General features: G+C 41.0%; 1 protein-coding gene across 2 annotated transcripts in view; it reads left to right on the top strand.

Moving 5' to 3' along the window:
• Nucleotides 1-13,020, top strand: part of dlgap1a (discs, large (Drosophila) homolog-associated protein 1a) — an 889,543-nt gene that overhangs the window by 274,464 nt on the left and 602,059 nt on the right. The window contains exon 3 of one of the 2 annotated variants that reach the window (XM_078540646.1): nucleotides 6,076-6,189. The exons of the other annotated variant lie outside the window; for it this stretch is intronic. The gene's annotated coding sequence lies outside the window, so the exon portion shown is untranslated. The remainder of the gene's footprint in view (nucleotides 1-6,075; nucleotides 6,190-13,020) is intronic. 2 annotated transcript variants of the gene reach the window in all.

The following is a 13,020-nucleotide window of genomic DNA, read 5'->3' as shown; positions in this document are numbered from 1 at the left end:
CAAAGGAACAGTCGGGAAATGGACCACCGACCGCGATCAGGCCCCGACTGTGATTTCACACTGGCTGGCCAGTTAATGCCCAGCCAGCATAAAACTCGCACTGAAATGCTCAGCGCTGCAGGGGTGGGGGCAGGAGGAGGGCAGGCAGTGACGTCAACGCAGGCACGGGCGAGCGCTGAGAGAAAGCTCCCTGAAAGCAGAGAGCTGCCCCAGGGAGCTGCAGGCCCGAAAACCATGAAATAAGGTTTTGAAAATCGGGAAATAAAATGTCCAAGCGTCACAATCAGGCACCTGAACATATAGATGATAAAAATGATGTCCGTAGATTTTTATTTTTGTTTTATTTAATAACGGAAACTCATCCCACCCTTGGATGAGGTTTCATGAAAAATGCAAAGTCCGTTTGGCCGATTTGCCTGTCCGCCATCCATAAGATTGGACGGACCTTGAAAAGTCAGAGTCAATTGCGCGGTTAATGGGCTTAATGCCCTCTTAATTTTCAGCGGGTGCGCTTCTGACTTCTGCACACACCCACCGAGCAAAATGTTGCGTGACATTAGGATATTTCAGGACACTCACCCAACGTCATCTCACATGATTTTGCATCCGATCAGGTCAGGCGCGCGCCCGCCCAATCTGCATAAAATTCTGCCCGTGGGTTTTTTTTTTTAGCAAAGTCCTTGTACATGTTTTATGGGCATGAAAGGGGTGCAGCAAGGCTCAGTTTTGGAGTTCACTATCCTGTGCCCCAAGGATGCATGGAAAACATCCACCCTAACATTGGTTAGGTTATTTTGGACAACTTTGGTGGCCACTTAAAACAGGTATGAAGCCCCTTAGATATGTAAACGAGGGGCCAACTAGGTCACCTTACAGACATTGGGTTGCTACGCTCAGGATTCTTCATTCACAACTACAGCCTAAGCAGTGGTGCTATGAAATGTAGGTTTCTCAACGACATTTTTAAAAAGTCTTTTTGTGCAGCCAAGATCATGTTGAACGCCCCTTCCCTCAATTCCCCCTTCCGAGTTGCCTGCTCAGCCCACCTCCTGGGACTGACCTTTAAGCCTCCCTCAGCAAGACAATTGGCTCAATATTTTGTGGCCTTCCAATCATGAGCTGCCTGTGGAGTCGGGGCAGACAGACAGCGGATCTTTGCATTTAAAACGTTAATGAGGCCTGAGGCCTAACTTCAGGCTAGCCTCTTGTCTTTTGGTTGCAGCACGTGCTACCCGCACAGTATCAAGCTTGGGGCAAAAACAGAATGGTACCAAACAACATTACTTAGTAATACAGGGCAGTTTGGTCATCAGCTGGAAGAGGTTTGATGTTATCAGAAGGGTCATGATGAAGGCTCACATTTAAAATATTATCAGATGATGATGCATGTCCAGCAATTTTTGTTTTAAGTCATATTTCAGGCATTTGCAGGTTTTCTTTTCATATCCACTAAATGTATGTATACATTTGATTACAAGCAGTTTTAATGCCATGCCTTAGATTACTATACATGTAGTGGATAATTTTACAAATTTATATTCCCAGTTGGGAGCTTCAGCCAATGGAAATGAAGAGCCACGACCAAAATTCCTGATGTGTATTCTCAGGGGGGTGAAGCTCCATTGGAGGGACACAAATTTATACAGTTGCAACTATAAAATATGTCTGTCTCCCTTTTCCTCATCTTCACGCCCTCTTACTTAGGAGATTATAATATTTCAGCCCAGAGATTTTCAAATGAAAGAAATGAGAAGATGAATACAATTGAGAATCAGACTGAATATTGGAGGAATTGAAAAAGCAAATAGGGGAAGCTAAGAGAGGATATGAGAAGAGACTGGCAGTTAACATGAAAGGGAATCCAAAAGCCTTCTATAGGCATATAAATTTTAAAAAAGTAAAAATGATAAAAAAAAAGAGGAGTGGGACAATTAGGGACCAAAAATGGGATTTACACATGATGGCCGGGGGTATGACTGAGGGATTAAATGAATACTTTGCATCTGTCTTTACCAAAGAAAATGTTGCCCAAATCATTCTGAAAGAGAAGGTAGTTCAGACAGTTGAAGGCTTTAAAATTGATAAGGAGGAAACATTGGATAGATTGTATGTACACCAGGACCAAATGAGATGCATCCAAGGATACTGAGGGAGGTGAGATTGGAAATTGCAGAGGCACTGGTCATAATTTTACAATCTTCCTTAGACTCAGGGGTGGTGCCAGAAGACTGGAGAATTGCAAATGTTACACCCCTGTTGAAAAATGGGCGTAAAGATAAGCCCAGCAATTACAGGTCAGTCAGTTTAACCTCGGTGGTGAGGAAGCTTTTAGAAATGATAATTTGAGAAAAAATTAATAGTCAATTGGGAAAATGTGGGTTAATTAGTGAAAGTCATCATTGATTTGTTATGGGCAAACCGTATTTAACTAACTGGTTTGAGTTTTCAGTTTGAGTTGACCTAACAGAAAAGGTTGATGAGGGTAATGCTGTTGATGTGGTATACATGGACTCCTGAAAGGCATTTGACAAAGTGTCACACAACAGACTTGTGAGCAAAATTAGAACTCATGGAATAAAAGGAACAGTGGCAAAAGTTTATGAAACTGGCTGAATGACAGGAAACAGAGTAGTGGCTAATGAATGTCTTTTGGACTGGAGGAAGTTTTGTAGTGGAGTTCCCCAGGGGCGAGTGTTAAGATTCCTGCTCTTCCTAATATATATTAATGGCGCAGACCTTGGTGTACAGGGCACAATTTCAAAAATTTCAGCCGACACAAAACTTGGAAGCATTGTGAACGGTGAAGAAGATGGTGTGGAAATTCAAAAGGACATAGCTTAGCGGAATGGGTGGACAAGTGGCAGACGAAATATAAAGTAGAGAAGCCTGTAGTGATTAATTTTGATGGGAAGAATACAGAGAGACAATACAAAATAAAGTGTACTATTCTAAAGGGGTTGCATGAGCAGAGGGACTTGGGTGCTTTGTGCACAAATCATTGAAAGTGGCAGGACAGGTTGAGAGAGCAGTTAATAAAGTATACAGCATTCAGAGCTTTCTAAATAGGATTTTAGAGTATAAAAACAAGGAAGTTATGTTAAACCTGTAAACAAAAACTAGTCTAGTCTCAACTGGAGCATTATGTCCAGTTCTGGGCACCACACTTTAGGAAGGATGTAAAGGCATTAGAGAGGGTGCAGAAAATTTTCACAAAAATGGTTCCAGGGATGAGGAACTTCAGTTACATCGATAAATCAGAGAAGCTGAAACTTTCTCCTTGAGAAAGAGAAGGGTGAGAGGAGATTTGATAGAGGTATTCAAAATCATGGGGGTTCTGGACAGAGTAAATAGGGAGAAGCTGTTCCCGTTGGTGAAAGGGTTGAGAACAAGAGGGCACAGATTTACGGTAATTGGCAAAAGAAGCAATGGAGGCATGAGGAAAAACTTTTTAATGCAGCTAGTGGTTAGGATCTGGAATGCACTGTCTGAGAGTGTGGTGGAGGCAGAGTCAGTTGAGGGATTCAAAGGGAATTGGATCATTATCTGAAAATGAAAAATGCGCAGAGCTATGGGGAAAACATGGGGGTGGGGTGGGGGGGTAGGTGGCACTACGTGAGTTGCTCCTGCAGAGGGCCAGCATGGACACTTTGGGCAAAATGGTCTCCTTCTTTACTGTAACCATTCTGATTCTAGGACTTCTTTTTGTAATATCACATTCCAAGTTAGACATTAGCCCTGTCTTGGAAATATTTTCTTTTTATTTTAACAGGAGTAACAATGAATGGGAGAAAATGTTTAAAAATTAGTCAGGTTCCAAAGCAGCTCACTAAGCAGGTATTGCAATAATTTGTCTCAAATATCACTAGTGTTTAAATGGTTCCTCTAATCTCTTCCCAAAATGAGTAGATTTTCTTGACACATTGAGAGAGACAAGAACGCTGGCAAGAGGAAGCAAGTTTATGGATGAGAGACAAGAAAGATTCTGTATGGATGACAAGATAATACATTTATATTTACATGCCTGTGAGACTGACATAGGATTCATTTTTAATTATTGGGAAGCACTCCATATAGGCTTCCCTGAAACAACCGAAGTTAGCAAATTTAAGTATGTGGTATGGTATAATGCGTAGTCAGTATAATTGGCCATCAGTAAATTTTTGATTTTGAAAAGTATTCAAGTTATGGTTTTTGTTTCATAAGGCCTTCCACTCAACAAAAATCAATACCAGTAAGTGCATTGCTCTGGTTCCAATGGAAATATTTTATTCCAGTCATTTCAATAATCGCTTTGGACCTGCTATAAGCCTGAAGGCAGGGAGAGAACTGAGGGCACTAGGGGAGCTATTTTGTGACCAGGGATCCTGGAGGAACAGGCTCCCCTCAGGCCCTGCCGAATTTAATGGCCAAACCTGATTAACATCTTTAGTCTCCATTTCCCAGCAGCAGTCAGCCAGATTGAGAGTCTGGCTGGCTGGTGGGCAGATAGGCCTTTGGCACCAGGCCACAGCTAGGGGCGGGTTGAGAGGGGGAAGGAAGGGGTTAGGTGCCTCCTGGTGAAGATCAGAAGAATTGGTGGTGGACGGGACTGGAGGACCCTGTGGCATTTTTTTAATGTGTTCATGGGATATGGGTGTCGCTGGCTAGGCCAGCATTTATTGTCCATCCCCAATTGCCCTTGAGAAGGGCATGGGTCAGGGCAGGATCAGAAGAGCTCCAGTGGGGGAGATTGGAAAAGCCTCAGGGAGTTTGGAAGGGTCGGAGTTGGGGAGATTGGACGGATCGGGGGGATATTGGAAGGATCATGGAGTGTCTGATCAGTGAGTTAGGTGAAGCAGGTAAACTGGGTCCTGCAGGTATGTGAAATATGTGTAGCTCTGGGTACAGAAGTCCTCAGCTCACTTTAGCTGCCAGGTTTCTCCAGACCTGAGAAACCCAGCCAGTCAGGGTTAAGTTTAAATTGGAAGTTAATTCTGAGTTATGCAATCTCATTATAATATTTAAATGACCAATGTGAGCAGGTTGGTTCCTCGCTCCCACCCCTTCTGTTAAAACTGGAAATGGGCGCGTTGGAGGCAGGTTGGGGTTTGAATTCAGACTGTTTTCATATTTTTACATGCCACCTGACCAAACCTTCTTGTTTTGGTGGTTAAAATTCCCTTGTATATTTCTAGTTATGCTTTGATGTCAGCTTCAGTTCAGGAAGGTTACCAGCTGCCGGTTAATTTGAGATGTATGAAATTAACCTGAAATTAGTTGGAACACTTGCAAAGGACATGTGGTCCAACTTGAAATTGATTGGAATCGAAATCTAAAAGATGTCCAATTTATGCAGTATTTTCATTCTTGATTACAGACTTATGTTGCATCTGAAGAGAAATTCCATTTTGATTTCCTCTCACACTCTGACTGCTTTCACCCTGTTGTATTTATTAAAGAAACAACAATAGTTTGTTGTAAAATTCTAATTTGTTACACTAGAATATGAAAAAAATGGATTTCTGGTGTGTATTTTGTAACCTCATGATGCCCCAAAGTGCTTTAAACGCTTTTGAATTGTGAGAACTGTTGCAATGAGGGAAACCCAGAAGCAAGTTTTCACACAGGAAGAATCCACAAACTGCAACATAATAATGAGTAGATTTTTTTTTTAGTGGCATTGATTGAGGGACATGTATTGGCCAAGATTCCAGGGATAACTCCCCTGCTCTTCTTCAAATTATGCCATAGGTATTTGTTATGTCCATCTGAAATGGCAGGCAGGGCTTCAGTTAAACATTTCATCTGAAAGATAGCACTTCCATTAATACAGTGCATATTCAGTACTGCACTGATGTGTCAGCTTGGATTATAGACTCAAGTCTCTGGAATGGAACTTGATCCCCCAACTTTTTGACTCAGTGGTGAGAGTGCTGCTACTGAGCCAGGCTGACCCACATAGTCTAATCTAGTTTGAAATCAATTGTAGCATTATTCTAATTGCAGTGAAGAGGCTTTGCAGACCCATAGTATAAATGGTGATTTTGGATAGCATTGTCTGGTAATCATAACATAGCTACTTTCCCTGTGATGCAGATCAGCAGCTGCTGCCAAGTATTATCAACTCAGTTGATTTGCGAGAAGCCAGCAGAGTGGGTAGGAAGCTGAATGAATGGAGAAGGTTTGACCTCAACAGGAGTGAGTGAGTGGGTGAGTATTAAATTATATTTTTGACAAGTTAGTTGCTAACTTGGCTTCTTTTTTGGAAATATAAATGAGGCTGATTTGCTTGACAGGCCGGCTATTTATTAAGTGGCAAAGTAGTGTGGAAAGGATGCAATCTTTCACTGATTTGACTGTTTTAAAATTGGTACCTGTGTTTGAATTAGTTGTTTCCGTTGATTATTGGTTGAATAAATTGATATAGGTTGTAAAAGTAGATGGCATTCAATTTGCAAGGGATCAGCAGAGTGAAAAGGCAGCTGACTGAGCAAAGGGATTTTGGCGTAAAATTGAAGTTCAACATTGAAATGCAGTTTTCTTGAAATAGCTTTCAATCACATAGAGTCATAGAATGATTACAGCACAGAAGGAGGCCATCATGTGCATGCTGGCTCTCTGAAGGAGCAATTCACCTAGTAACACTCCCCAGCCTTCTCCCCATAGCCTTGCACATAATGATTATGGGAATGGTGCTGAGCAGTGAGAACGGGAGATATAGTGATGGAATGATTAGAACCCACCACTCTTTGCTCTTACACCAACCATTCCAACACACCCAGTATCCACCATGAGCTGACCTCAGGACCCAGGCAGTAATGAGATAAAGTTCTGTAAAATAACGTTCTATGGGCTGAATTTTACGTTCATTGGTGGGCGCCGCCCGACCCAATCGGGCATGAAATCACGCGAGTTGATGTCGAGCGAGCATCCCGTGTCATACCGTTCTTGCATAATATTTTGCTCAATTAAGAAGGCAATTAAGCCCATTAACGGCGCAATTGGCTCTGATTTTGCGTGGCCTTACGGCTGGCGGGCGGGCGAATCAGCCAGGCGGCCTTTACATTTTTCATCAAATCTCATCCAAGCGCGTGATGAGGTTTCCGTTATTAAATAAAATAAAAATCTGTGGACAGCATTTTTATCAGTTGTATGTTCAGGTGCCTGATTGTGATGCTTGGGACATTTTTTCTGATTTTTAAAACTTTATTTCATGGCTTTCGGGTCTGCAGCTCCCTGAGGCAGCTGTCTGCCTTCAGGGAGCTTTCTCTCAGCGCTCGCCCATGCTCACGTTGACATCATCGCCCGCCCTCCTCCCGCCTCACCCCGGCGGCACTGAGCTTTTCAGCACGTGCTTCACGCTGGCTGGCTGTTAATTGGCCAGCCAACGTGAAATTGTGGTAAGGGGCCAATTGTGGTTGACGGTCTGTTTCCCAGCTGATGCCAGGCCCGCCGATCGCACGACGCCACCAAGCTGAAACTTCAGGTCTATGTGTTTTTTCCGGACTTCATTATATTGAAAAAAACACTTTAATTCATAAAAACCTATTTACTACATTTCCATTCTTTCAATTAAATAAAGTCTTACAATGACAAACATTTCATTTAGGTGCACAATCCCTTATAACAACAAGCATTGGAATTCACAGCCCCACATCGGAGAGTCTATAACCACTTATAGTTGTAATTCAAACTGTGAAATAGACAGTTACTGTGATAATGGACGGTTGTGAAATTAGGCATGCTGTAGTACTTAGCAACAGAAGCCCTCAGGCTTATGTCAACAGATAGAGTGAAATAGCTAGCAATCTATTTTTTGACACTGCAGACATTTATTTTCAAAGATTTAAAGGGCAGGGCTTTTAAATGCCTTGATAGCTTGACAGTTCTCTTTAACAGCTACTTTTGACGGTATTGACAGTTAGTTTTGACAGGTCTGTTAACAGTTCCAATGAGCTTGACCATAATGAATTTTTGCAATTTTTTACACATTCCTATGTCTACTTTAAACAATTCCAAAGGACACCTAACCTGCTCCAAAGGGCACCTGAGCTCTCCCAAAGGGTACATGATGTCCATCAAAGGGCACCTTACCTCCCCAAAATATATCCTGGGTCCAGATCCATAGGGCACCTTACCTCCCCAAAATATATCCTGGGTCCAGATCCAAAGGGTACCTTACCTCCCCAAAGGGATACTTGGCTATCCAAACAAATCCACAGAATTCAGACCTGCTCTTACCAGATCACTCTTCAGGTTTCACACTCCTGACCTGCCAAACTTCCACTTCAGTGGAAGCACCTGATAATTTAAATGGCCAGCTACCTCCATAAAATGCTCCCGCCCCCATTCTCAGCCTCGCCAAAATGGGAATTGTTGTGCTCAGGGACAGCACTGACAATTTTCAGCCACTTTTGCTATTCATCATGGTGAAAATCTGGACCAATGCCTCAGAATGAGAAGAAATGAGTTTAAGCTAAGATAGTCAACATAGGTTTCTATATTGACTCCAAGTGAGTACGGAGAGTATGGGCAACAAGAATATCATAGTGAATGACCACAGTGAAGCCCTTTCAGTGCACAGATCAAACATCAGGAGGATTGATAAAGAGATGTATTGAAGCATGATTGCATATCTCTATTATTGGCATTAACATCAACCCAAACTATTGGTAAATCGTAGCACAGATTTACAGATTGATGCTGCAGTTATGTACTGAGGGAGTGCTGCAGTGGTGGAAGTGCTGTCTTGCAAATGAGATGTTAAACCAACTAATATGGACCTTTAAAGGTTGGATGGCACTTTTCAAAGAAGAGCAAGCAATGCTCCGGCCAGTCTTTATTTTGGAACAAAACCTGGGAACAGATTATCTAGTCATCATTTATTGCTGTTTATGGAGCCTTGCAAGTGTTTAAATTGGCTGCAGTGCTTGCTACATTATAATGCTGATTGCTCTTCAAAAGTGCTTCATTGGCTGTAAAGTACTTCAGAACATCCTGGGGTCACGAAAAGCACTACATAAATACGAGAATGTCTTTTTAACGGCAACCCAGACTTTGGCAACAATGCTATGACATAATTAAAGTGACAGTAGTTTCTCCTGAGAAGTGAAAGGATATCTGTCATAACAAATTATTTTCACCTATGTGTTACGACCCACTCCCAGGTGAGGTATCCCAAAGTTGTTGATCCAGGCTAGACCCCTCAATTTATCACTGTCTGGCTGGGGCAGCCCCAAATTGTTATGCCCTGAGTGAGGAGGGATGAACTGGCTCCCTGTCTTTATTCAGCCCCCCCCAGCCCCCACTGTTGGTCACAACAATGTTTAATCTAAAAAGGATCCCTTTCGCAGATACCTTTTCCCCAGACTCAATTGTTCTGGTTTTGAAGGAGCCAATCTGATCAGACTTTCTTAAGTTAAAGGTAAGAGTAAGTTTATTAACTACCAAAGGCAAGAAAGAATAAAGCACATGCATATACGGTCATACAGGTTAAAAGTAAGGATTCAGCTTGAAGTAAGTGAATATATATGTATATCTATAAAAAGGGTATATGGAACAGTTCTTGACTCATGAGGAGTAGGTGATTGAGCATTGCAGCCATTGCGATTCGAGATTCCAGTAGAATTGACTCCAGTAGATGAATAGTCAGTTTCAAGGTTCCAGTAGAGTTGACTCTGGTAGATGAATAGTTGGTTTCGAGGTTCAGCAGAGTTGAATTCAGTAGCGAGGGAGAAAGATCAGGATATGTGCAAAATGGTAAATTGCAGGGGTACTGTGTGTGGCTGTTACTTCTGAGTCAAACTTCCAGCACTTGCTCTCTCTCAGAACACCCACCAACAGACAGACACCGGGCCAGCTTTTCAGCTCACTTTTAACCCCTTCTTTGTATATTCCAAGTGGGCAACAAATTCAGAAATCTGCCTGGACATTGCTTACAGGATTTCTTGATGAGATGATGTTCACCTCCCATTATGTCCCATTATCTTTACTGGCGGAAGCAATTCGTTTCTGGATGTCTTTAGCAATACTTTGTCTGGCAACAGGGTGAGGTTCCATTACCTCTTAGGGAGTCACCCTGTAGCATTCCAGCCAGTGGCTTGTGTGCATTTTAAAATCTCGGGTCTTATTTTTTAAAGTCCAATATTTCCAGACGCAATTCGGTGTTTTTCTTTCATTATCATGACATATGGCACCAGAGAAAGTACAATCAGAGCAGTAACACCCAGAAATATTTCTGAGGTTTTCCATTTACTGTCCTGTGCAAACCTTCCACAGACGCATGAAACTATTGAATAACATCTTCAACCATCTGTACAGCATGTTCATCACTGTGTAAAAGGGACAGATGCCACAAGACCATGTAGATTTAAAAAAGGGGTGTTTTGATAAATTTAGACTTGATTTAATTTAGTTGCTTGCAGCCAAATTACTGTATTGCAAATTAAACCTTTAAACTGATTTAATTCGACAGAGATGTAACCATCAGGCAAATTCTTAGCAAATAAGCTAATATTTGCTTATTAGCAAATTATTACTACAAATTATTGCAATTAAGATAATATTGAAAGGATGGTGAGTCCAGAAGAAGTGGGAAACAACCTCAACTCTTCTCACCAACAGAAATTCTGCCTCTGTCTCAGAAGGAAACTGCACTACTGAGGATCCATGCTGAGAGTACTTCTGCCTCTGTTGCTGAGCCCAATGCTTCACTACTGATCCTGCGCTGACAGGAACTCCCCTGCCCCTGAGGATAAGACCGATTTGCCTCTCCTAGGTGCACACAAACAAAATGGTTCCCAGCATCACCCCACCTTAGCCCACAGTTGTTGCTAATAGCCAATAATGTTGTAAGGGTCAATTTCATTGGACCTAGCCATTTTCACACATTGCCTTAAACATAAGACAATTAATTATTTCAAGATGTATCGTTTATCTCAATACTGCACAAAAGCCCTCTTCATTAGGTCAGCACTAAGCCAGTCAAGGTCAGGGAGTTCTGATAGGGGCCACTACTGGATAGCGTAGTTCCTTTCTCATAGCTGTTGTTACAGCATTTTTAAGTTTCAAGCTTTTAATATTAACATAGGAATATTAATATGAAATACAGAAATAAATATAATCCAAATCTTGTTAACTTATTTGATTATTAATTACTTACCCTTCAATTACTGGGTAATTGAGGTACTTTCTTCTGATGCAATCAACTGTTGCTAGACCTTGACGACTTCACAATACTGTACGAAGTTAGCTTGTTGTAAAAGGTTAGCAACATCAACATGACTTCGTTCATGATAATGTACTAGTACAAAATGGTGACTTGACCTAATTAGTTTGCTGCAGAATACATTTTTGTAAAAAGCCTTTAAAACATAATGGTTGAGTTAAGCAAGCACACTAAATCCCACTGAAATAAAATCTAAAATCAATCTCTTTTTTAATTCTTTCATGGGATGTGAGTGTCACTGGCAAGGCCAGCATTTGTTGCTCATCCCTAATTGCTCTTGAGAAGGTAGTGGTGAGCTGCCTTCTTCAACAGCTGCATTCCATCTGGTGTAGGCACACTTAGGAAGGGAATATTCAATCTCTGGGACTGTTCATTCATTTGTATGTCCAAATGTTGAATTGGACATATAGAAAGGATCCAGGATGTCTAATTTGGAAAACCAGTCAAAACGTAATCAGCGTTTCATGTTTTTATATCTCAGAAATGTCTCAATGTAGTTGACATATAATGAATTACTTTAAAATGCGGAAACTATTGTTATGTAGATAAATATGAAGATCCCACAAACAGTGCATCAATAACCAGCTGATCTGTTTTCAATTGTTAGTAGAGTGAAATGATCATCAAGGTACTTGCAAAACTCACTGCTCTCCATAGAATAGTAGATGGAATCTTTAATGTTCTCATGAGCCATTGGTTTGACATCTCTTTAAAGGATGCCATCTCTTACAATGCATCATTCACTTCATATTTCATTGGAATGTCATTCAAAATGTCATGTTTCCACTACTAGACATCGTTAGCCTGTTTTATAGGGGTTGTTTTAAAGGCATGCCAAAGATGACATAGTATTGAATAATTTTATTACATTTTTACTCAATCTCGCGAATTCTTTATGAGTGCTTTTCTGAATGCATGTTCCCAATGTGACTCCCAGCTGTTGGTTCCTACAATTGTTCATTCATTATCTTAAGGGATGGAAAATGTGCCTGCAATTTCCTGATATGCTCTCCCAGTGGGCAAGCCTCCACCCCAGAAGCTTGGATTCATAAAATGTTTCTGAATTCAGGAAGCAATTTAGATGAGTGCTGCAGGAATTAGAAATAAACTCATTAACCAAAATACTAAAAATAGTGCATTGGAAAGTGTCAACCTCCACATATAATCATTTTGTATTGTAAAAATATTCACATCTAAATTGAAAACAAAATGTCTACTTAAGTTCTTGTTCCATTTTACTGAATTAATCCATACTCAATGAATTTGTAATAATTAGGAGTCAGACATACGGCTTGCTGCCAGTCATTGGAGATATAAAATATAAGGAATGATTGAAAAAATAGATTTGTACTTTAGCAATTTGTACCCAAAAGTGGCAACAAATGGAAAATAATAATATGGTGATATAATTCAACTAACTAACTATACTAATTTCAGCTCATAGTGTAGATCCCATTCTCTGTACTTGTTCTTCAGAAGCTGGCAGTAAGTTCACCCAGTGAGGTATTAGCTGTAGGTAAGCTTGTAAATCCTTGTGATGCAATTCCTTTTAGAGCCTTTAGGCAACAGCAGCCTTTATAATTTTACAATTTACTTTCAAAATCTTTATTTGCTCACCTACTTAATGCCATGCCCCAGTACATTTGCTGCATCATTAGATTATCAAATTTATAAATGGCATTCACAGTGGATCTTTTGTTGGCAAAAGCAAAACACCCTTGAACTGTCCCTTCCCGATTTGGCACAGTGCTACAGTATCATGCCTTCCCCATTTGGCACTGAGCTACAATATCATGCCTTCCCCATTTGGCACT

This window comes from Cetorhinus maximus, chromosome 4 (assembly GCF_964194155.1).
Source record: "Cetorhinus maximus chromosome 4, sCetMax3.hap1.1, whole genome shotgun sequence".
NCBI classification, from domain to species: Eukaryota; Metazoa; Chordata; class Chondrichthyes; order Lamniformes; family Cetorhinidae; genus Cetorhinus; species Cetorhinus maximus.
The sequence above is the reverse complement of the archived record's forward strand: the minus strand, read 5'-3'. Positions and strand labels throughout refer to the sequence as shown.